Source organism: Coenobita brevimanus, chromosome 46, assembly GCF_032717465.1.
Source record: "Coenobita brevimanus isolate Jiangsu-jjx chromosome 46, ASM3271746v2, whole genome shotgun sequence".
NCBI lineage: Eukaryota > Metazoa > Arthropoda > Malacostraca > Decapoda > Coenobitidae > Coenobita > Coenobita brevimanus.
This window is the reverse complement of record NC_136999.1, coordinates 51772870-51796334: the sequence shown is the minus strand read 5'-3', so window position 1 is coordinate 51796334 and position 23465 is coordinate 51772870. Positions and strand designations below refer to the sequence as shown.

General features: G+C 40.4%; 1 pseudogene; it reads right to left on the bottom strand.

The window, feature by feature from the left end:
* The window catches only part of LOC145398724 (putative neural-cadherin 2), a 210929-nt pseudogene that overhangs the window by 73143 nt on the left and 114321 nt on the right, over positions 1–23465 (bottom strand).

The window sequence follows — 23465 nt, the reverse complement described above, 5'->3', positions numbered from 1 at the left end:
GATATGTTATTAATGATCCTATCAAGTGAACTTCTTTTTTTGTAGATAAGGAATAGAAATATAAAAGTGATATGATCTGTAACGGAATGGTGAAATTCAGATTCATTAACTGTTCTCTTTCTTTAGTATTAATATATTAGAAAAAAAATCAGGAGCGTGGAAGGGAACTTAGTGATTGTGAGCAATAATGTGATTTTTGAATTGTACCTCGAGGCTAAACAAGCCCGAGTGATTGTGTTCTTGGTGATTATATATATTTTTTTAAAATTATTCCTCGAGGCTAGACAAGCCCGAGAGATTATGTATTTCTAGTGACCATATAACATTGTTGATGATGAACTGTAAATAATACTGACTTGATGTGGGAATCGAGAAAATTACATGAGGAGAATACATTATATGGGTGAAAGATGAACACAAATAATCATTCTTATTGATTCGAGGCTATGCCAGCCCGAGCAGACAAGTCATACCTGTAAAAAAATGTCCCTGTCTTGAGGCCATTGTTGAGCCCAAGAGTAACGGCCAAAAAGAAAGTAAAGTACAACTACTCCATACCTCGCGTGTATCAAATTGTTTCGTCTGGTAATAATGTTAGAGGAATGATCACCCAAAAACCTTGGTAACATTTACAATCTTCTCTCATACTAAAATGGGTCATGTGATTAGGAAAAAAAAAAGAAATGTTTTTGTGGTAATTAACAGAATTATTAAAGTAGAGTAAAGTATATATCGTTTTCTTTTCTTTATTAGTATACCTAATCAAGGAAATTATGTCCTCAAGCCAAATTCACTCCCTTCCAATTCAAGATTCCTTCGCTGAGGGAATGACAACCACCTGTGGTACCGACTAAATCTAAGCTCGGCCAAAAACTACAAACGCTACCATAATATTTCATAAATATTTACTATAAACTGTTATACTCAGTCGAGTATCACTTGTATATCCATGGATGAGTTGATCAGTACCCACAACAGGTAAGAATATAAACATCCATAGCTTTACACTGGTGTCAACTGGTGGGATAAAGTTTCAGGTTTTACAAACTGAATGGAAGGAAGGCAATATTTGATTATGTGTGTATGGATGAAAGGATGCGAAGATGTGTAATGGATGCAAGAGCTTATAGAGGTTGGGGGAGTGGACTTTCTGACCATTACTTGGTGGTGGCCAGAATCAAGATCAAGTAAAATGCAGAAAGAGAAGAAGGGAAGGACGGGAGGAAGCTGTAGTTGCAAGGAGAGTGGAAAGGTTACAAGAGGATGAGAGAAAGGCAGAATAAAAGAGAGAAGTGGAGGAACGATTGGGTAAATATGAACTGGAGCAGATGGAGAACGTGGAAGGTGTGTGAAGGTGTGTGCAAGATATTCACAGAAAAAAATATATTTGCAGCATGTGTGGTGTGTGGGGTGAAGAGAAGACGGAAGGGGGTGCAAGGAACTGCATGGTGGAATGAAGAGGTGAGACAGGCTGTGGCACAAAAAAAGAAAGCATATAATGAATGGATGAGAAATAGGGGCGTGGAAGAAGTTGAGAGGCAGAAGAGAGAGTTATATGTAGAAAGGAAGAGAGAGGTGAAAAGATTAGTGAGAGAGAGAGTAAGAAGAGAGTGGATGAGGAATTTAGAAGGAATTTGAGAGTAAACTGGAGGGACTGTAAGAAAATGTCCTGGAGAGAGGTGAAGAGAGTAAGACAGGATGGCAGTGAAGTTAGTAGGGGAGTGAAAGATAAAAGTGGTAGATTACTAGAGAAGAAGGGAGAAAAAGTGAGTAGATGGATAGAATACTTTAAGGAAATGTTGAACACAGAGAATGGAAGTAATGTGAGTATACGTGGCTGGGGAATGGCTGGGAGAAGGAGGGGGGTAAGACAGGAAGAAATCAATAGCATAGAAGTTGCGGAAACAATGAACAAAGTCAAATTGGGGAAAGCCGCAGGAATTGATGGTGTGTGTGGTGAAACGCTGAAGCAGAGGGGAGAGATAGTAGTAGAATGGATGTGGAAGATGTGCAGATTGGCCCGGGAGGAGGGTAGAGTCCCGGAGGATTGGAAGTCAGGTATAATTATTCCCTTGTACAAAGGAAAAGGGGAAAAAGAAGTGTGTGGTAATCATAGTGGCATTTGTCTTCTTAGCGTAATAGGAAAAGTGTATGGTAGGATACATATTGACAGAGTTAGAGAAATAACAGAGGAATTAGTTGGAGAAGAACAGGGAGGCTTTAGGAAGGGAAGAGGTTGTGTAGATCAGATATTCATTCTTAGGTCTTTGGTGGAAAAGTTTCTAGAGAAGGGAAAGAAGCTGTATACGGCTTTCATGGATTTGGGGAAAGCATATGACAGGGTGGATAGACAAGGATTGTGCAAAGTATTAAGAATATATAGAGTAGATGGGAAGTTGTTGAATGCTGTGAAGAGTATGTATGATGGTGCTAAGGCTGCAGTGCGTGTGGATGGTGAACTAAGTGAATTTTTCACTTTGAAAGTTGGGTTGAAATAGGGATGTGTCATGTCTCGATGGTTGTTCAATCTGTATATGGATGGGGTAATAAAAGAGGTACAAGGTAGGGTAGTGGATGTTGGAGTGGTCCTAGTGAGAGAGGGTAGTCTCTGGAAATTCCCTGTACTGTTGTTTGCAGATGATACTGTGTTGTTAAGTGAAGACGAAGGGGAGCTGGAAGGCTTGATGGATGAGTTTGGGAGTGTAAGAAACGGAATCTAAAGGGGAATGTAGGGAAGAGTAAAGTGATGGTCTTTGAGAGAGGTGAAGTCAGTGAATGTGCAGAGAGGTTGGATTGTGAGGAAATGGAAAATGTGAGTATGTATAAGTACTTGGGGGGTGTGATGAGTAAGGATAGAAGTTTGGAGGGTGAAGTGCTTGGAAGGGTACAACAAGGAAGAAGGTTGTTGGGTCCTTGAAAGCAGTGATAAGAAACAGGGAAGAGGGCATGGAAGTGAAAAAGCTACTTCATGACAGTATTGTGATACCAACTCAAACGTATGGAAGTGAAGCTTGGACATTGTTGGAAGGACACAAGTCAAGAGTGAGAGCAGTGGAAATGAGTTATTTAGGAGAAGCCTGTGGAGTCACACGGAGAGACAGGATGACAAATGAGGATATAAAGAAGCGTTGTGGTGTGGATGTGGATGTGATAGGAAGCGTTAGGAGGAACACACTGAGGTGGTTTGGCCACGTGGAGAGGATGGAGGGTAAGAGACTGACGAAGAGATTGTATATGAGTGAGGTGGACAGGGGGAAGAGGGAAGGGGAGGCCGAGGATGAGATGGAGGGATGGAGTGGAGAGGTATGTGAGTGAGGGAGGTGTGAGTTGGGAGCAGGGCAGTGAAATGGCGGGGGACAGGGCGACGTGGAGGCGATTTGTTTGTGGCCACCCCGTACGGGATTGAGGCGTCTGGCAATAGATAGACATACAGACAGTGAGGTGGTTAAGACAGGCTTGGGGGTCATCTGAGTCGACTCTGGGCAGGGTGTTGTCCTTAACCTGATTTTCCCAAAACTCTTTGTATCTCACACATCAAGGATTGCCATTACGTTTTCTTATGTTTATTAATTAGCCGTGTTACAGGTGAGCATGTATACCGTGTGTGTGTGTGTGTGTGTGTGTGTGTGTGTGTGTGTGTGTGTGTGTATCTACCAATGTTAGTTAATTATACATTTATCTGACAAGTATTCACCACATTCCATTTCCCCTTCCCCCTCCCCTCTCTCATTTGGTGATTCAGAATTTAGTGGATTTTGTGTTTCTGGATAATACTGCTTTACATATCATTTCCCTCTTCATTACTTTCACCTTTGGCATAAACTCAGTCAATCATTCTGTCTGTCTGTCTCTCCAATTTGATGGATGAATATTTCGCGTCCTTCTGAGTGTTCTTTGATTTTGCCTACCAGTTATCTCTTAACTGCTTTTCCTTTTAGTTTCTCTCTCTCTCTCTCTCTCTCTCTCTCTCTCTCTCTCTCTCTCACCTTCAGCATGTACACCTCTCCCAGCGTGGGGTGCACAGAGAAGGCAGGCTGGGTAGCGTTATCCACTCCATCTCCAGACAGCTCGTACCTCACCTCTCCACACTCTCCACCGTCGTCGTCATCAGCGTGGACCTGAAGCGTGGAAGTGGAGGAGTAAGTGGAGGAGTAAGTGGAGGAATAATTGGAGGAATAATTGGAGGAATAAGTGGAGGAATAAGTGGAGGAGTAAGTGGAGGAATAAATGGAGGAATAAGTGGAGGAATAAGTCGAGGAGTAAGTGGAGGAGTAAGTGGAGGAATAAGTGGAGGAGTAAGTGGAGTAAGTGGAGGAACAAGTGGAGGAGTAAGTGGAGGAATAAGTGGAGGAGTAAGTGGAGGAATAAGTGGAGGAGTAAGTGGAGGAATAAGTGGAGGAGTAAGTGGAGGAATAAGTGGAGGAATAAAGTGGAGGAATAAAGTGGAGGAATAAAGTGGAGGAATAAAGTGGAGGAATAAAGTGGAGGAATAAGTGGAGGAATAAGTGGACGAATAAGTGGAGGAGTAAGTGGAGGAGTAAGTTGAGAAGTGGAGGAGTAAGTGGGGGAGTAAGTGGAGGAATAAGTGGAGGAGTAAGTGGAGGAATGAGCGGAGGAATATGTGGAGGAATATGTGGAGGAATATGTGGAGGAATAAGTGGAGTAAGTGGAGGAATAAGGGGATGAATAAGTGGAGGAGTAAATGGAGGAATAAGTGGAGGAGTAAGACGAGGGATAAGTGGAGGAATAAGTGGAGGAGTAAGTGGATAAGTAAGTGGAGGAATAAGGTGAGTAAGTGGAGGAATAAGTAGAGGAATAGGTGGGGAATAAGTGGAGAAACAATGAATAAGTGAACATATGGTAAATAATTACTGAAAGGGAAAACCAGTGGATCATGTATGAGTAAATGAATTAATATATGTATAAGGAAGCAGATGAATAAGATAACAGAGATTTGAGAAGTGGAACAGAAGTTAGGGTGTGGGTGACTGTGGAAGGGTGGCAGGGTGTGCAACTGAATGAGTAGATGAATGAATATATGAATGTGTAAATGAATGAGGAAGCAGGGGACAAGTGAATGAGAATGAGATGATAAATGAGTAAACTGATGAGGGAATAGGGCATGGGTAAGTGAATGGGGGGGGGGTGAATGAATAAATGGATGAGGTAAAGTGGAGCTGGAAGTGGAAGGTGGCTGGGTGTGGAACTAAATGAACATGTGGATGAGTAAATGGATCAATAAGTGGATGGACAAATGGATGAATGGATGATAAAATGGTTGGTAATTCTCACATTCCCATCTTCGTCATGAGTGTGGACCTGTTGGAGAGAAAAAGAATGAGGAAAGAGACAGTAAATGGGTGAGTAAATGGGTGAGTAAAAGGGTTAATAAATGGGTGAGTAAGTGGGTGAGTAAATGGGTGAGTAAATGGGTGGGTAAATGGGTGGGTAAATGGGTGAGTAAATAGGTGGGTAAATGGGTGGGTAAATGAGTGGGTAAATGGGTGAGTAAACGTGTGAATAAATGGGTGAGTAAATGGGTGAGTAAAAGTGTGAGTAATAGTGTGAGTAAATGTGTGAGTAAATGTGTGAGTAAATGGGTGGGTAAATGAGTGGGTAAATGGGTGAGTAAATGTGAGAGTAAATGGGCGAGTAATTGGGTGAGTAAATGGGTGAGTACATGGGTAAGTAAATGGGCGAGTAAATGGGTGAGTAAAGGGGTGAATAAATGGATGAGTAAATAGGTGAATAAGTGAATGAGGACAGAAGTAATGAGTGAGAAATGGATGATATATGAATAACAAATGGATAAGGAAACAGTAAATGGTTGAGTAAATGGATGAAAAATGGGTAATAAGTGAATAACAAATGGTAATGAATAACGTACCATCTGCTTCGTGAATGAGTAAAAAAAGAGGATAGTTGAGTGAAGAAAACGGGTGAATAAATGAATTAGTGGATGAAAAGGCAATAGATATGAAAAGCAGATAAATAATTGGGGTGTAGGTAAATGTGGAAGATGGTAGTGTGAATAACATGACGAGTAAATGAGTGAATAAATGAATAACAAAATGGATAAAGAGAAACAGCAGGTAAGGGAAAGGCAAATGAATAATTGTGGGAAATAAATGAATAAGGAGGAATACGCACGAGTGAATGAAGAAACAGCTGATATTATCAAAAAGAGAAAGACAAAATTATTCATCTCTAAAGGGGAAGGAATTCATTAAGACCCGTGTTCCCGTAGGTGAAGGAAGCTCCCTAACACCTTTTCCTTACCGAATTGTTTTTGGATTCTGCTGGTTAATATCCTTTCGCACATTATATATGGAGGGTATGGCGACGATGGTAGGATTTATATATCACGGAAAAAGGTGATATGGTGTAATAAGCAAAATAAATCGGTTAGGAAGAGGTGCTAGGGGTAGAAGGCTTTATCTGACTCATAAATATTCCATAGGGTAAATTAAATGATTATGAGACACCAGAATGAAATAAGAAACACGTCCTTGAGTTTAATCTTATCATGTTTTTTCTTACTTATAATTCCTTTTAGTGGAGAAGGGATGAACGGGGTTATCTGAGGCCTGATAACACTTCCTTAGGTATTTAGATATCTAGATAACAGTTCCCTTACCCTTGTTTGTGATATGGTTTTACATAATAATAATAATGATAATAATAATAATATTGTAATAATAATAATAATAATAATGATAATTAATGATAACAGTAATGTCTATGGGATCGAAATGTGAGAGAGTGAGGCGTTTCATTAATGCAGTTTAAGGTTAACTATTATTAGAACGAGAGAGAGAGAGAGAGAGAGAGAGAGAGAGAGAGAGAGAGCTGTGTACAAGTCAAGACATCTCGAGGGAAAAAAAATTGTGTTTTGAGAAAGGGATGAAAAAACTCAACATGTTCTTGTGATATATTGCTGTGTGTGTGTGTGTGTGTGTGTGTGTGTGTGTGTGTGTGTGTGTGTGTGTGTGTGTGTGTGTGTGTGTACTCGCTCTCCTAAACATTCCAACATTTCAGAGATTTCCAAAACTTGTGTGACAGATATCAAAGCACAAAAAGGCTGTGTTGTTTTATCAGGAAGCAGGGAGAGAGTGGCGGAGGGAGGGAGTGAGAGGGAGAGAGGGAAGTAAGGTGGGTGGAAGAGAGGCAGGAAGGGAGTAAAGGAGTGAAGATGTGAAGGCATGGGTGTGTATGTTAGGTAGGGAGGGAGTGGGTGAGGGAGGGAATGAATGAGGGAGGAAGGGAGGGAGTGGGGGGAGAGAGGAAGGGAATGGGTGACAGAAGAAGGTAGTAGGAAGAAGAGATGAAAGTAAGGTAAGGGAGAAAGGAAGGAAAGGAGTGGATGAGGAAGAGAGGGAAGTAAGGAGAGAGGGAGAGGGGACAGTAAGAAAGGAGGGGAAGAGGGAGGGAGAGAGGAAGGAAGGGAGCAAGTGAGGGAAGGAGTGAACGCATGAATGTGTGTACTGGGCAGGGAGGGAGTGGCTGAGAGAGGAGGGGGAGGGAAGGAGGGAGGGAGGGAATTTTTTTTAAATAACAGAACGGAGGAAGGAAAAACAAATGAATTAAAAAAATAATCCATACACCAGATTACTGGCATCCTCTGTTCATAAAATATCTGAAAAGTTAGACTTGAACAGCTGTGGGTTGAAATTTGGAGGGAAACAACTCTGAGGAAGCGAGTTCCAGAGAGATGCAGTTCGGAGAATGAAAGAATTCTGATAGGCAGAAGTTCTGCAATATGGCTGAGTGACAATCCAGTCATGAGTGCTACCAGATGCCCGTGTAGCACGAGGGAAGGCATGGAGAGGCGGCACCATGGACGCAACTTCGTCTGAACATTTGTCAAAAAAATATCTGTAAAATAATGCAAGGGAGGCAACATTCCTTCTTACTTGCAGGGGAGGTAGTAGTTTACTTGTATTGGCAGGGTTGTTAATAATTCTAACAGCTTTGTTCTGAATTTTGTCTAGTTGTTTTAATGCAACCTCTCCACATCCATTCCATAAGGGTGAGCAATATTCAAGCTGAGAGCGCACATGAATCTTATAAATTATAGCTAACTGCTCATCAACGAAGAAGGTGCGGACTCTGCACAATAATCAAAGTTTCTTTGAGGCGGTTTTAGCAAGTGATCTGACATGAATGGTCCAGCTGAGGGCATTGTTAAGTGAGACGCCAAGAATTTCAATACTTTTGGATATGGGAATATTAGTAGCGCTGAAGGTAGTGTACGAATCTGGCAATATCTGTCTATTAGTAAATTGTATATATTTAATTTTACTAGCATTAAAAGAGACAAGGTTGTTTTGCCCCCATTCACTGATCGTAGATAGGTGTTGATTTATGGAGATGGCTGTCCTGAGTTGAGAGGTAGAGATATTAGACTTTGTAAATGAGTGTCAATGTGAATGAACTATGTAGTGTTGATTCATCTGCATATGAGTGGATGGGACAGTGGGTGACAGATAAGAGATCATTAATATGAACCAGGAATAGGGTTGGCGCCAGAACTAACCCCTGCAGCACGCCGGCGCAAAGGAATATAAAAGAATGCAAACAGCAACAGACCTGTTGGTCCTTTCGTGACTGTTTGGTATAGGGAAGGTTATAACTAACAACACTATTCTATCAGTTAAAGACAAGAATAGAAAAGCAGGAAGGCTCCCCCCTCAACCACCAAATCCTTAAGGCGAAACCGGCAGGAAATAGTGAGGAGCACCACGTAGCATCTAAAAGGTATCGTGGAAATTTCAATGGAAAGCTGGAAAAGAAATCTTAATCTATACTTGCCAATCTGACAAGGAAAGCATCATTAAATCAACAATATTTATCAATGTTGTTCTGTAGGTTATATCATTCAGGCTCTGAATAAGTTTATATACACAGAAATATATTATTCAGAAATAAACATAGTAAGCTGGGGATTAGAAGACAGACACTTGTCCAAGTGACCTTTAAAGGTTAGTACAGTACTGTATTATAGTTTATTACATTGAAGGACAATTTATTTCACATATTGAAAACTTACTGAAGAAGAAATGCTTAGCTTAATGCGACAGAAATCGTTTGCCGATTATTTTATGCCCATTGCCTGTAGTACAATTCGGGCAATCAGCTGTAAAATATTTACTGATAGCTATTGTATCTTGTCGTTGGAATATTTTAAATACTTGAATTAAATCTCCCAGTAACCTGTGTTTAGTTAGGGTTCAGGACTTCTAAACATTCCTCCTATGGTTTATTTCTCAATCCAGGTATCATCTTGGTCACCCTTCGTTGCACTCTCTCAAGTTTCTCTGTCTTTTTTGTAATAAGGCGACCAGAACTGGACACAATACTCTAAATATGGATATACCAAAGAATTATACATGGTGAGGATGATACCATCTGACTTATACTCGAATGTTTTTGATTGGTGATATGAATGGAAAAGTAGGGAACGTGAATGTGGATGAAGTAGTTGGTGAATGGAGTGTGCCTGCTAAGATAGATGAGAATGGCAGTGCATTAGTCGACATTTGTGCCGGGAGGGGGTTGATGATAGCCATTACCCTCTTCAGGCACAAAATGATCCACAGGTATACATGGCGAGTGATGAGAAGGGTGGATGGAAAACTGAATAAAAGGAAGGCAATGATTGATTACATGTGTGTGGACGAAAGGTTGCGAAGATGTGTCATGGATGCCAGAGCATATAGAGGTTGGGGGAGTGGACTTTCTGACCACCAGTTAGTGGTGGTCAGTATCAAGGTCAAAGAAAAATGGAGAAATAGAAGAAGGGAAGGACGGAAGGAAGGAGTAGATGCAAGGACAGTGAAAAGGTTACAAGAGGATGAGAAAAAGGCAGAATATAAGAGAGAAGTGGAGGAACGATTGGGTAAATATGAATTGGAGCAGATGGGGGACGTGGAAGGTGTGTGCAAGATTTTCACAGAAGAAATATGTGCAGCATGTGAGGTGGTGTGAGAGGTGAAGAGAAGACGAAAGGGGGTGCAAGGAACAGCTTGGTGGAATGAAGAGGTGAGACAGGCTGTGGCACAAAAGAAGAAAGCATACAATGAATGGATGAGAATAGGGGCGTGGAAGAGGTTGAGAGACGGAAGAGAGAGTTATATGTAGAAAGGAGGAGAGAGGTGAAGAGATAAGAGCATGAAAGAAGTTGAGAGGCGGAAGAGAGAGTTATATGTAGGAAGGAAGAGAGCAGTGAAAAGATTAGTAAGAGAGAGTAAGAAGAGAATGGATGAGGAATTTGGAAGGAATTTCAGTATCAAGTGGAGGGGATGTAAGAAAATGTTCTGGAAAGAGGTAAAGAGAGTCAGACAGGGTGGCAATGAAGTTATTAGGGGAGTGAAAGATAAAAATGGTAGTTTACTAGTCGAGAAGGGAGAAAAATTGAGCAGATGGAGAGAACACTTTAATGAATTGTTGAATATAGAGAATGAAAGTAATGTGAGTAAAAGTGGCAGGGGAATGCCTGGGAGAAGGAGGGAGGTGAGAAGACAGGAAGAAATCAGTAGGATGGAAGTTGTGGAAGCAATGAAGAAAGTCAAAATGGGGAAGGCCCCAGGAGCTGACGTAGTGTGTGGTGAAATGCTGAAGCATGGGGGAGGGACAGTAGTAGAATGGATGTGGAAGATGTGTAGATTGGCGTGGGAGGAAGGTAGAGTCCCGGAGGATTGGAAGTCAGATATAATTATTCCCTTGTATAAAGAGAAAGGGGAAAAAGAAGTGTGTGGAAATCATAGGGGCTTTTGTCTTCTTAGTGTAGTAGGAAACGTGTATGGTAGGAAACTTATTGACAGAGTTAGGGAAATAACAGAGGAATTAGTTGAAAAACAGGGATGGCTTTAGGAAGGAAAGACGTTGTGTAGATCAGATATTCATTCTTAGATCTTTAATGGAAAAGTTTCTAGAGAAGGGAAAAAAGTTGTATGAGACCTTCATGGATTTGGAGAAAGCATATGACAGGGTGGATAGACAAGGATTGTGGAAAGTATTAGAAATATATAGAGTAGATGGGAAGTTGTTCAATGCTGTGAAGAATACAGTATGTATGAGGGTGCTAAGGCTGCAGTGCGTGTGGATAGTGAACTGAGTGAGTTTTTCTATTTGAAGGTTGGGTTGAAACAGGGATGTTTCATGTCTCCATGGTTGTTCAGTCTGTATATGGATGGGGTTATTAAAGAGATACAAGGTAGGGCAGTGGATGTTGGAGTGTCCCTAATGTGAGAAGGCAGTGTTTGAAAACTCCCTGTACTACTGTTTGCAGATGATACTGTGTTGTTAAGTGAAGACGAAGGGAAGCTGCAAGGTTTGGTGGATAAGTTTGGGAGAGTATGTAAGAAACGGAATCTAAAGGTGAATGTAATGAAGAGTAAAAGTTATGGTCTTCAAGAGAGGTGAAGTCAGTGAATGTACAGTGAGGTTGGATGATGAGGAAAAGGAAAATGTGAGTACGTTTAAGTACTTGGGTAGTGTGATGAGTAAGGATGGAAGTCTGGAGGGTGAAGTGCTTGAAAGGGTACAACAAGGAAGAAAGGTTGCTGGTTCCTTGAATGCGATGATAAGAAATAGGGAAGTGAGCATGGACGTGAAAAAGTTTTTACGTGACATTATTATGATACCGTCTCTAACATATGGAAGTGAAGCTTGGACGTTGTTGGAGGGACACAAGTCAAGAGTGAGAGCAGTGGAAATGAGTTACTTGAGAGGAGCCCGTGGAGTCACATGGAGAGACAGACTGACAAATGAGGAAGTGAAGGAGCATTGTGGTGTGGATGTGGATGTGACAGGAAGCGTTAGGAGAAACACAATGAGGTGGTTTGGCCATGTGGAGAGGATGGAGAGTGAGAGACTGAAGAGGATTGTGTATGTGAGTGAGGTGGAGGGGGAGAGAGGGAGGGGAAGGCCAAGGATGGGATGGAGTGGGGATGTATATGAGAGACGGGGGTGTGAATTGGGAGCAGGGCAATGAAATAGCAGGGAACAGTGTGACGTGGAGGCGATTTGTTTGTGGCCACCCCGTATTGGATTAAGGCATCTGGCAATAGGTAGACTGATGTTCTACCAATGAATCAGATTAATTTGTTGGCTTTCTTAACAGCCTTTGTACACTGCTTGCTTGGTTTAAAACCGTTTATTTTTTTCATTCCTACGTCTTTTTCGTGACTGACATTATGTAGTTGATTGTTTTTTCATAATGTAACTGACTTTTTCATTTCTCTTTCCAATAATTAGCACTTTGTATTTACTAATGTTAAAGTCCATCTGTCAGATCTGAGCCTAGTTGAACAGTCGATCGAGGTCACTCTGTATTGCCTGCCTCTGTGAAGATGTGTCTGCACTGTTTCCAACTTTATTATCATCAGCAAATTTGGTTATTTTACAAGTTAAAGCCTCTTCTATATCATTTATGTTTATTAAGAACAGAACAGGACCCAACACTGAACCCTGTGGGACACCACTAGCAATATCTTTCCAGTCTGATTCTGTACCATTGTTATGACTCTGTTTACGTTCTGTAAGCCAATTATAGATCCATCCGAGCAAACTGCCTCTAAATCTGTGCACATTCAATTTCTGAAGTAGTCTTTTATGGGGAACTTTATCAAATGCATTTTGAAAATCGAGCAAAACAATGTCAATGGGTCTGGTCTCATCATATATATTTAATATATCACGGAAGTAAATCCTAGGGATTCATAAAGCAAGAGCGATTATTCCGCAAACCATGTTGTGACTCTTTGATGAAATTATTTTCAAGGGCTTAACAAATTTTTTTTTTGATAATAGTTTCCAACAACTTGCACACCACTGAAGTTTAGCTTATTCATCGATAATTTTCTGGTTGAAACTTGTTGCCTTTTTTAAATATTGGGACTACATTTGTTAGTCTCCACTCATGAGGCACCCTACCATTTCTTAGTGATTTATTGAATAGCTCAGCTAATGGCTTAGATTTTTCATTCATTGATTCATTCCGAATGCGTGGCGATATCTTATCTGGCCATGACGTTTTATTCACCTAACTTTATCAATGGCAAGGTGTATATCATTCTCACTAACGATAATGTCGCTAATGACGTTAGCCTCTTCTAAGACAAGAGGAAAAGCTGCGGGAATGAAATTTGTATTTTGATCTGTAAATACGGATGTAAAGAAAGTGCTGAAAATTTTAGCTGTCTCTGTTTCATCGTCGGTATGCTCACCATCATGTGCGATAGCGAAACTGGTATTGTTTTCAATTTGTGTGTGTGTGTGTGTGTGTGTGTGTGTGTGTGTGTGTGTGTGTGTGTGTGTGTGTGTGTGTGTGTGTGTGTGTGTTCTTACCTAATTGTTCTTACCTAATTGTATCTTTACAGGAATGAGTCAAGCTCGTACTTTCCCGTGTCTTAAACCATATTTATCGTACATATCCTTAAATTTGTGAATTGTTTTGGCACACACTATTTCATTCGGTAGTGCATTCCATTGATCAATTGCTCTGTTTGGGAAACTGAATTTCCTTATGTCTTTATCACCTCTCTTCTTATGCAGTTTTTTGCAGTGTCCTCTTGCTGATGCTTCTCCATATGTTAAGTAATCATTAATGTCTATTTTCTCCTTCCCTGATATGCACTTATATAGCATTATCATGTCACCTCTTTTCCTTCTCTCCTGTAGTGTTGGTAGATTCAGTTTATTTAGTCTTTCTTCGTAGCTTAGGTCCCTTAAGCTTGGTATCCATCTTGTAGCGGCCCTTTGAACTTTTTCAATCTTGTCTATGTGTTTTTTGAGATGAGGACTCCAGACTACTGATGCATATTCCAGGGTTGGTCTAATGAATGATGTTATTATCCTTCTTAGCATGTCTTCATTTATGTATGTGAATGCTATTCTCATATTTGCAAGCAGTGTATACATGTTCCGTACCTTCTCGCTGATGTGGACAGCCGGAGATAGTCCGTTATTGATAATCACACCTAGGTCCTTCTCTCTTTCTGATGTGTATAGGGTTTTATTTCCTAACTTATAATCCCAATCAGGTCTTTTTCCACTTTTACCAAACTTGATTACATGACACTTGTCCACATTGAATTCCATTTGCCATGTATTACTCCATTCATGAAGTTTATTTAATTCTTCTTGTAGCACTTTACAAGAGTCTGTGTTAGTAATTCTCCTTTGTATTTTGCATCATCTGCAAACATATTCAGATAGCTCTCATTTCCAGTGTTACTGTTTATATCATTTATGTACACTAAAAACATGATTGGTGCCAGCACTGAACCCTGTGGTACTCCACTAGTCACTTCTTTCCATGATGAGTAGTTTCCTCTTAGTACTGTTCTCATTTCTCTTTTTATGAGAAAATTTTGCATCCAACAAAACAGTTTGCCTCGAATTCCTCCTTGATGGTACAGTTTCCATAAAAGTCTTTGGTGTGGTACTGTGTCAAAAGCTTTCTTGAAATCTAAATAGATACTGTCCACCCATCCTTCTCTTTCCTGTATTGTGTTTGTTACTCTGTCATAGTAGCTCAACAGATTAGTAACACATGATTTTCCTTTTCTGAAACCAATCTGTCTTTCTATTATCATACTGTGTTCTTCTAGATGATTTACCCAAGCTTTTCTTATAAGCTTTTCTAATACCTTGCTTACAACACTGGTCAGTGATACTGGTCGGTAATTGAGTGGATTTTGTCTATTTCCTTTCTTAAATAAGGGGACAATATTTGCTTTTTTCCAAATATCAGGTAGTTTACCTTGACTCAAGGATTTCTTGAAAATTAAAAATAATGGTTTACTTAAGTCCTTTGCACATTCTTGTAGTACCCAACATGAAATTTCATCAGGACCACTTGCTTTTCCTCTGTCTAATTTACTTAACTCCTCCTGTATTACTTTTTCTGCTATTTGTATATCTGGTAGTATGTGTGGACATGCATGTTCCACATAGTCCCTCTCAAAATTTTTTTCTTCTGTAAAAATTAATTGGAAATTCTTATTTAGTGCTTCACAAATATCTTTCTCTTGCGTATAAGTGATTCTCTCGTCCGTAATGGAGTGTATTATATCTTTTACTTTGGTTTTGCTTCTGATGTAGCTGTAAAACAGCTTTGGTTGATCACTACTTTTATTTTTTATATCCTCCTCAAACTGTTTTTGGGCTTCCCTCCTTATTCTTGCATAATCGTTTCTTGCCTGTTTGTAATTATTATACGCCTTTTCACTATTGTGTCTTCTGTATCTATTCCACAACAAATCTCTTCTTTCTTTTGATTTTTTACATTCTGTATTGAACCATTTCTGTATTTTCTTATCTGCTTCTTTGTACTGTGGGATGTACTTCTGGACTCCTATTTCATAAAATTCACAGAATTTTTTATATACAGCATTTAAATCTTGAGGAATTTGGAAGGAATTTGAGTGTAAAGTGGAGGGACTGTAAGAAAATGTTCTGGAGAGAAGTGAAAAGAGTAAGACAGGGTGGAAGTGAAGTTAGCAGGGGAGTGAAAGATAAAAATGGTAGATTACTAGTGGAGAAGGGAGAAAAAGTGAGCAGATGGAGAGAACACTTTAAGGAATTGTTGAACGTAGAGGATGGAAGTAATGCGAGTATAAGTGGCTGGGGAATGGCTGGGAGAAGGAGGGAGGTGAGAAGACAGGAAGAAATCAGTAGGATAGAAATTGTGGAAGCAATGAAGAAAGTTAAATCGGGGAAAGCCCCTGGAATTGATGGAGTGTGTGGTGAAATGCTGAAGCATGGGGGAGAGATAGTAGTAGAATGGATGTGGAAGATGTGCAGATTGGCCTGGGAGGAAGGTAGAGTCCCGGAGGATTGGAAGTCAGGTATAATTATTCCCTTGTACAAAGGAAAAGGGGAAAAAGAAGTGTGTGGTAATCATAGGGGCATTTGTCTTCTTAGTATAATAGGAAAAGTGTATGGTAGGATACTTATAGACAGAGTTAGAGAAAGAACAGAGAAATTAGTTGGAGAAGAACAGGGAGGCTTTAGGAAGGGAAGAGGTTGTGTAGATCAGATATTCATTCTTAGATCTTTAGTGGAAAAGTTTCTAGAGTAGGGAAAGAAGTTGTATGCGGCTTTCATGGATTTGGAGAAAGCATATGACAGGGTGGATAGACAAGGATTGTGGAAAGTGTTAAGAATATATGGAGTAGACGGGAAGTTGTTGAATGCTGTGAAGAGTATGTACGATGGTGCGAAGGCTGCAGTGCGTGTGGATGGTGAACTAAGTAAATTTTTCTCTTTGAAAGTTGGTTTGAAACAAGGATGTGTCATGTCTCCATGGTTGTTCAATCTGTACATGGATGGGGTAATAAAAGAGGTACAAGGTAGGGTAGTGGATGTTGGAGTGGCCCTGGTGAGAGAGGATAGTGTTTGGAAACTCCCTGTACTGTTGTTTGCAGATGATACTGTGTTGTTGAGTGAAGACGAAGGGGAGCTGCAAGGCTTGGTGGATGAGTTTGAGAGAGTGTGTAAGAAACGGAACCTAAAGGTGAATGTAGGGAAAAGTAAAGTGATGGTCTTTGAGAGAGGTGAAGTTAGTGAATGTACAGCGAGGTTAGATGGTGAGGAATTGGAAAATGTGAGTACGTTTAAGTATTTGGGTAGTGTGATGAGTAAGGATGGAGGTTTGGAGGGTGAAGTGCTTGAAAGGGTACAGCAGGGAAGAAAGGTTGCTGGTTCCTTGAAAGCAGTGATAAGAAACAGGGAAGTGAGCATGGAAATGAAAAAGTTACTACATGACAGTATTGTGATACCAACTCTAACGTACGGAAGTGAAGCTTGGACATTGTTGGAAGGACACAAGGCAAGAGTGAGAGCAGTGGAAATGAGTTATTTAAGAGGAGCCTGTGGAGTCACGTGGAGAGACAGGCTGACGAATGAGGATATAATGGAGCGTTGTGGTGTGGATGTGGATGTGATAGGAAGCGTTAGGAACACACTGAGGTGGTTTGGCCATGTGGAGAGGATGGAGGGCGAAAGACTGACGAAGAGAGTGTATGTGAGTGAGGTGGAGGGGGGAAGAGGGAGGGGGAGGCCGAGGATGAGATGGAGGGATGGGGTGGAGAGGTATATGAGAGAGGGGTGTGTGAGTTGGGAGCAGGGCAGTGAAATGGTGGGGGACAGGGCGACTTGGAGGCGATTTGTTTGTGGCCACCCCAAACGGGATTGAGGCGTCTGGCAATAGATAGATAGATAGATTTAAATCTTGTCCTCTAAGCTCATTTTCCCAATCAACTTCTAAGAAATACTTCTTTAGGTCTTGATAATTTCCCTTATTATAGTTTAGGCTCTTTTTGTAACTTTCATTGCTGTTAACTATGTCATATGCTATCCTGAAGTTGTAATTTAGTACTGCATGATTGCTTTTGCCGAGTGGAGGGTGATATATTAAACTGTCAATATCATTTTCTTGCCTAGTAAATATTAGATCTAGCACTGAAGGTACATCGAGTCCTCTTTTTCTGGTGGTTTCCCTCACATGTTGCGTTAGGAAAAACTCTTGTACGAGATCCAGGAGCTTTTGGTCCCAACAGCTTTCTTGGCTAATTATATCTAGAGTATTCCAATTTATATTTGTATTAAAATCTCCAGTTAGTAAATTCTTTCCGATTTCTCTTCCATTTTATGTAGTAATGATTTTAAACTCTGAATTGTACTCTCTACCAGGTCCTCATATTCGTCTCTTTCCCATGTGTTTGATCTGGGTGGCATGTACAAATTGGCTACAATTACTTTCCCTTCAGATGTGTTGATCTCTACTGCAATCAGTTCTACTTGTGATGGTATATCTAGTTTTATTTCATTGACTTTTAGATTTTTCTTAGTTAATATTATAATTCCTTCTCCTTTTTTTTAAATTTCTGTCTCTTCTCCATATATTGTATTCCTCTAAGTTTAGTATGCCACTGGATATCCTTGGTGTTAATTTTGTTTCAGTTAGGCATATTATTTGTGTGTGTGTGTGTGTGTGTGTGTGTGTGTGTGTTAGCATGATAACTTCGCAACCGCTCAAGATTTCGCTTCAGAATTTTACAGGGATGAAAATCTCCTACGAGTTCGAAATTGGTGAAAGTAGGTCAAGGTCTGTGTGTTACCATAATAACTTAGCAAATGTTCAAGATATCATCACAAAATTTTACAGGTGTGTAGTAGGGATGAAAATCTCTTATGAGTTCGAAATTGAAGATATTAGGTCAAGGCCAAGGTCATATTCCGTGCCGCGCTAGATATGTATCAGTTCGCTGCTGGTGTGATTCCCCCCTTTGGGGCACCTCTAGTACCTTCTTGTTTCTGATTTGGCTGAAAAATTCTTTAGGGTTGGATTTATAGATACATGCAATGTGAACTCTGTTATTCTTACTTTGCTTTATTGATTTTTTTCGCTTTTCGAAGAAAAGCAGCATATTTATTTTACAAACTTTAATTTTTGCGACTATAATTTTTGTGTGCAAGCATGTTAGCTGATAGGCATTGCTTACTATCCATATTCCACCATTTGTGTTCAATATTTTTGGCAGGCAATTTGTGTTGCACACTGGAATTCATAAAGTCACTGTTTTACTGAAAATATCTGTGAATATTTTCCATGCTTCATTATCATCTACTGTTCGAACAATGGAATTCCAGTCACTAGGGCCAATTATTTGCTTTAATTTTTGAGAATCCTCTCACTTGTAGTCCGGCACGTTCTCGTAACAAGCCCTGACATTGTTGTCACTGAATCTGATGTTGAATATGACCATAGAATGGTTGCCAGTACTAAAGTCTTCCCCTACCATAACATTATTTACTAGGTTTTTCGATGTGGCCAAAACCTTATCTGATATGTTACCTCCTCATGTCAGACAGTCTAACTTTCTTGCAAGTTAGTGTACAGGTCCAACCCAGTGTGTGAGAATGAGACCTCTCAGCATTTGGCAACCGATTAATTACAAAGAATGAAGTATTATGGGTGCTACATATTTCAGTAATAATTTGACTGTAAATGTCAATATCTGCGTCACTGGACTAGGCTGGTGGGAGAAAAGTTAACCCAAACACCGTTTTGCTGCAGAAATTTATTTCTAAGCAGAAGAAAAGTACTGTCATCATTATCAATCCAGGGCTTAGGAATTACGACTGAGTGAAGTCCTGCCTTAATATATAACTATACACTGCCTCCTGCTCTATTATTTCTCCCACTACTGAGAGGGAAAAAGAAAGGGAGGGCGAGAGGAAGGAAGGAAGGAAGGAAGGGAGGGAGGGAGAAAGGAAGGAAGGGAATATGGGAGGAAGGGAGAATGGAAGGAAGAGAATAAAGGAGGGAGAGAGAAAGGAAGGAAGGGAGTAAGGGAGGGAAGGAGAAAGGGTGGGAGAAAGGAAGGAAGGGAGTAAGGGAGGGAAGGAGAAAGGGAGGGAGAAAGGAAGGAAGGGAGTAAGGGAGGGAAGGAGGAAGGGAGTAAGGGAGGAAGGGAGAAAGGAGAAAGTAAGGGAGGGAAGGAGTGAAGGTATGAGTGTGTGGCGAAAGCTAAATGGGAGGAAAGATGTAAGACTGGGTGAATGAAGGAAAGAAGAGTGGAAGGGAGTGAATGAGGTGTAAGTCAGTGAATGAGGCAGGGAGAAAGGGAGTGAATGGGTGAAGGAGGTAAAGAAAGGAGTGAGTGAGTGAGTAGGCAAGTGAGTGAGTGACTGATTTAGTAAGTAAAGGAGTGAGTTATTTTTAAGGACCATGTACATTTTACTCTTGCCGTCTCCTACTTTTTTTTTTTTTTGGTGTGTTTGTGAATTATCTCCTACAGTTCGTAAAATCTATTCTAAACCCAATAAAACCAGAAAAAAAAGTTAAAAAGGTAAATTCGGCAGATGGGCAGTAGCTAACCTCGTGTCATTTATTTCGTCTATACCTGTATGGAAGAAAAAATTACATACAAAATTAAGGTGTACTGTGCAAAATTAATCATTAATCCACGCAGCCAGAAGTAGTTTTTATATCAGTTTTGGTACATTTAAAAGATATTATTTAGAGTAGGGGTGAGTTTTCGATTTGGAAGGATTATATATTGCTAACATCAATCCCTTCTTTACTGAAATTTCTTCCTGTGATATTGTCTTGTGGTACAGTCGGCCACAGGAAAAAGTATACAAAGGGAGAAATATAAACACAAAAATATACCATTTTCTCGGCCGATGTTTTTATATCAGATAGGAAGGGAAACAGCTCTGGATGACCATTTTCCTTTCAGCTGTTGATGCTGTTTAGGGCAGTGTTACTTATTAAAATCCTCCAAGAAGGGACCAGAGGTGTATACTTTTTCCTGTGGCCAACTGTACCTGCTTAAGAAAAGGCACAGGCATGAAGAGGTTGATAAAGAGGTGTCAGAAAATCTGTTAATCCCACGAGAATTCTTGCCTTGGAATGAGGGAAAACAATTGCCTAAACATGGTGTCCCGGAAAAATGTGCACACACTTTCATCATACACACTAATGTATACACACTTTATATTTCAGTACATACAAACTAATATATACACACCTTAATGAATATATATGCAATTCTTAATGAACTATATGCACACCGTAATGTATACACACTTTACATTTAAATACATGCACACCTTAATATATACACATTAACATATACACACTTTAATGCATACACACAATGTAGACACACACCTTAATGAGCTATATGTACACCTTAAAAAGCTCGGAGGCAATCTTCAGTGTCCTTTTCAGAAACAAGGGAGATATATCGCTTAACGCACGAACAACGACAATTAGTAGTACGATTACTGTATGTGGTGCTGGAAATGTGAGATAGGCGTGGAAAGTACAGCGATAGTGGGGTCGTGCCATTTTCAATATAATCCTCAACACAACATAACATTTCCCGCATCAGTGGTAAGATTGAGGCTGATATCCGTATCAATTTTCGTTGTTCAATGGCTAGGGGTGTGTTCAGTGGCTGGGGGTGTGTTCCTCACGTTTCGGAAAAGTAAATTCAAGAAGTTATAGTAGTCCATTAGATTCCATAACTTCTTTGCCACGTTTATTTTCTTATTTTAATCAGGGTACCAACAGACAATTTTAGCCAGCCAAAGAAAAATTGCTCCTCGCGAAGTTCTCAAGACTATAATTTAACTTCTCCAGTTTTGAAGACATTCCTCTAATCAATAGAAAGTCGCCTGGTGATTGCAAGAAAAAAAAATACGGTATTGCCTTTTTCATTACTGTATGTTCTCGCTGTCTCCCAAAACAAGTTAAAGAATATGACATCACCATGAATATATATATCTATCTGTTGCCAAACGCCTTAGTCCCGTAAAAGGTGGCCATAAATAAATTGCCTCCACGTTGCCCTTTTCTCTGTCTTTTGTCTGCCCTCCCTCCAACTCTCACACCCCCTCTCTCATTTTTTCTCCACTTCATCCTTCCATCTCATCCTTAGCCTTCCCATCCACCTCACTCACATGCACACTTCTAGTCAGTCTCATTTTCCATCCTCTCCACATGGCCAAACCGTCTCAAAGTATGTCTCGTAACACTTTCATTTACAATCACTTCAGCACCACAACGCCCCTTTATTTCCTCATTTGTCTGTCTGTCACTCCATCTCCGTATAACTCCACATGCTCCTCTCATATAACCCATTACCTCCGCCAATGAAGTTGGAGGATGTTATGTATTCACCTATGTATGTCTGTTTGTCGAGACGACATCTCCAAAAGTTCCAATGAATTTAAATGTAATTTGGTGCAAGGGTGGGCCATGGGCCAAAAAAGAATACATTAAAATTCCGAGTAGATTCGGATGCGGATCCGGAGTATCCGCACAATATTTCCGAAAGTTCCCATTGATTTTCAGTGAAATTTTGTGGAAGAGTGGGCCATGGGCCGAAAAGAACTTATTAATATTGGGGGCGGATCCGGATCCGAATCCTATGTATCCCTCACAATATCTCCGAAAGTTCTCAATGAATTTCAATAAAATTTTGTGGAAGAGTGGGCCATGGATCAAGGAACAACTGATTATATTCGATTTGCGTCCTTCCATGAGGGTCCAATATTCACTTTCACATGTTAGAGCGGGGCTCACAGTATTGTCATACACCGATATTATTTATTGCTACCTAAATCTTTTGTCTGGTTATGAGAGACTTTGCAATCTGATTGTGTTAGACTCGTATTCTTGTCGCGTAAGAAAGTTCAACACCTTTTCTTTAGTGATTTATTTTGCTTAATGCTTTTTACTGTCCCCTGAGTTACGTAAATCCACATTCTGCAAAAATGACGTAAAAAAAGAACATCAACCAGGCATATCCAAAAATAAATCGTTAAAGGTAGAGGTGTTAGAGATCCTCCTTGTGCGACGAGAATATGGACCAGAGTTTTTACTTATTCCTGCATTATTACTGTGATCTAAGCTAAATAAAATGATTTGGTTGTAGCTTGGAGAAAGGGAAACAAAGACATCCTTGCATTTTTCTGTAATTCATTCATGTTGCCCCAAGCTGTTGCATTCAGTCTGGGAGAGCCATTGGTACCAAAATGGGTAATAAATGTTCCATATAGCTTCTCCTGTACAAACATTCTACCTTAAGCTAACCAGAATCATCAGTTGGTGGCAAGGTAAAAGAAAGGTAATGGAGAGGGAAACCAGGATTGAGATGGAGGCTTGGTGTGGAGAGAGATATGAGGGAGGGGGATGCGAGTTGGAGGGACAGAGGACAGGGCGACGTGGAGGCGATTTGTCTGCGGCCACCCCTTACGGGATTGAGGCGTCTGGCAACAGAGACTACAGTATCAACCTGCTTCACCATACGACGTTATTTTATATCTCATTCTTACCATCGCCGGAAAACTTCATGCATTTTCAGAGACTTTGTGAATGAAGAGGTTACATAGTCTTTATTAATTGTTCTGGTGACAGGCTTTTGTTAACTGAATAAACTCGCTTGGTAGGAGCACTAATGAAACAGACATGGCGTCCTCGTACTGATGGCGTTCACTGGAATGACGCTAATGTAACACCCAATCCCATAATCCCCCTACCGTGGTGGAGGGGCCCCGGCTAGGCTACATTTAAGAGGACATAACCAACTCATTTATCTTACTGGCATTATATGAGGGAAAAACATCCAGTCAACCTTTGGGATTGAACCAATGCCGAGCCGTGACTTTACACTAGACCACCAGGCAAAACAAACACACAAACACACACACACTTCTTGCTTTACTATCCTTATCCTTCAGCATGTAGAGTTAGATCCCGTAGTCATAGTCTACTCTGTAACAAACAGCCTCGAAAGGACCATAAGGTCTGTTGCTGTTTGCTTTCCTTTGTACTTTGTACTCCTTTGTACACACACACACACACACACACACACACACACACACACACACACACAGAAAGGAGTATGCAAGCCTCACTCAGACACAACCGGTAGTTTTGA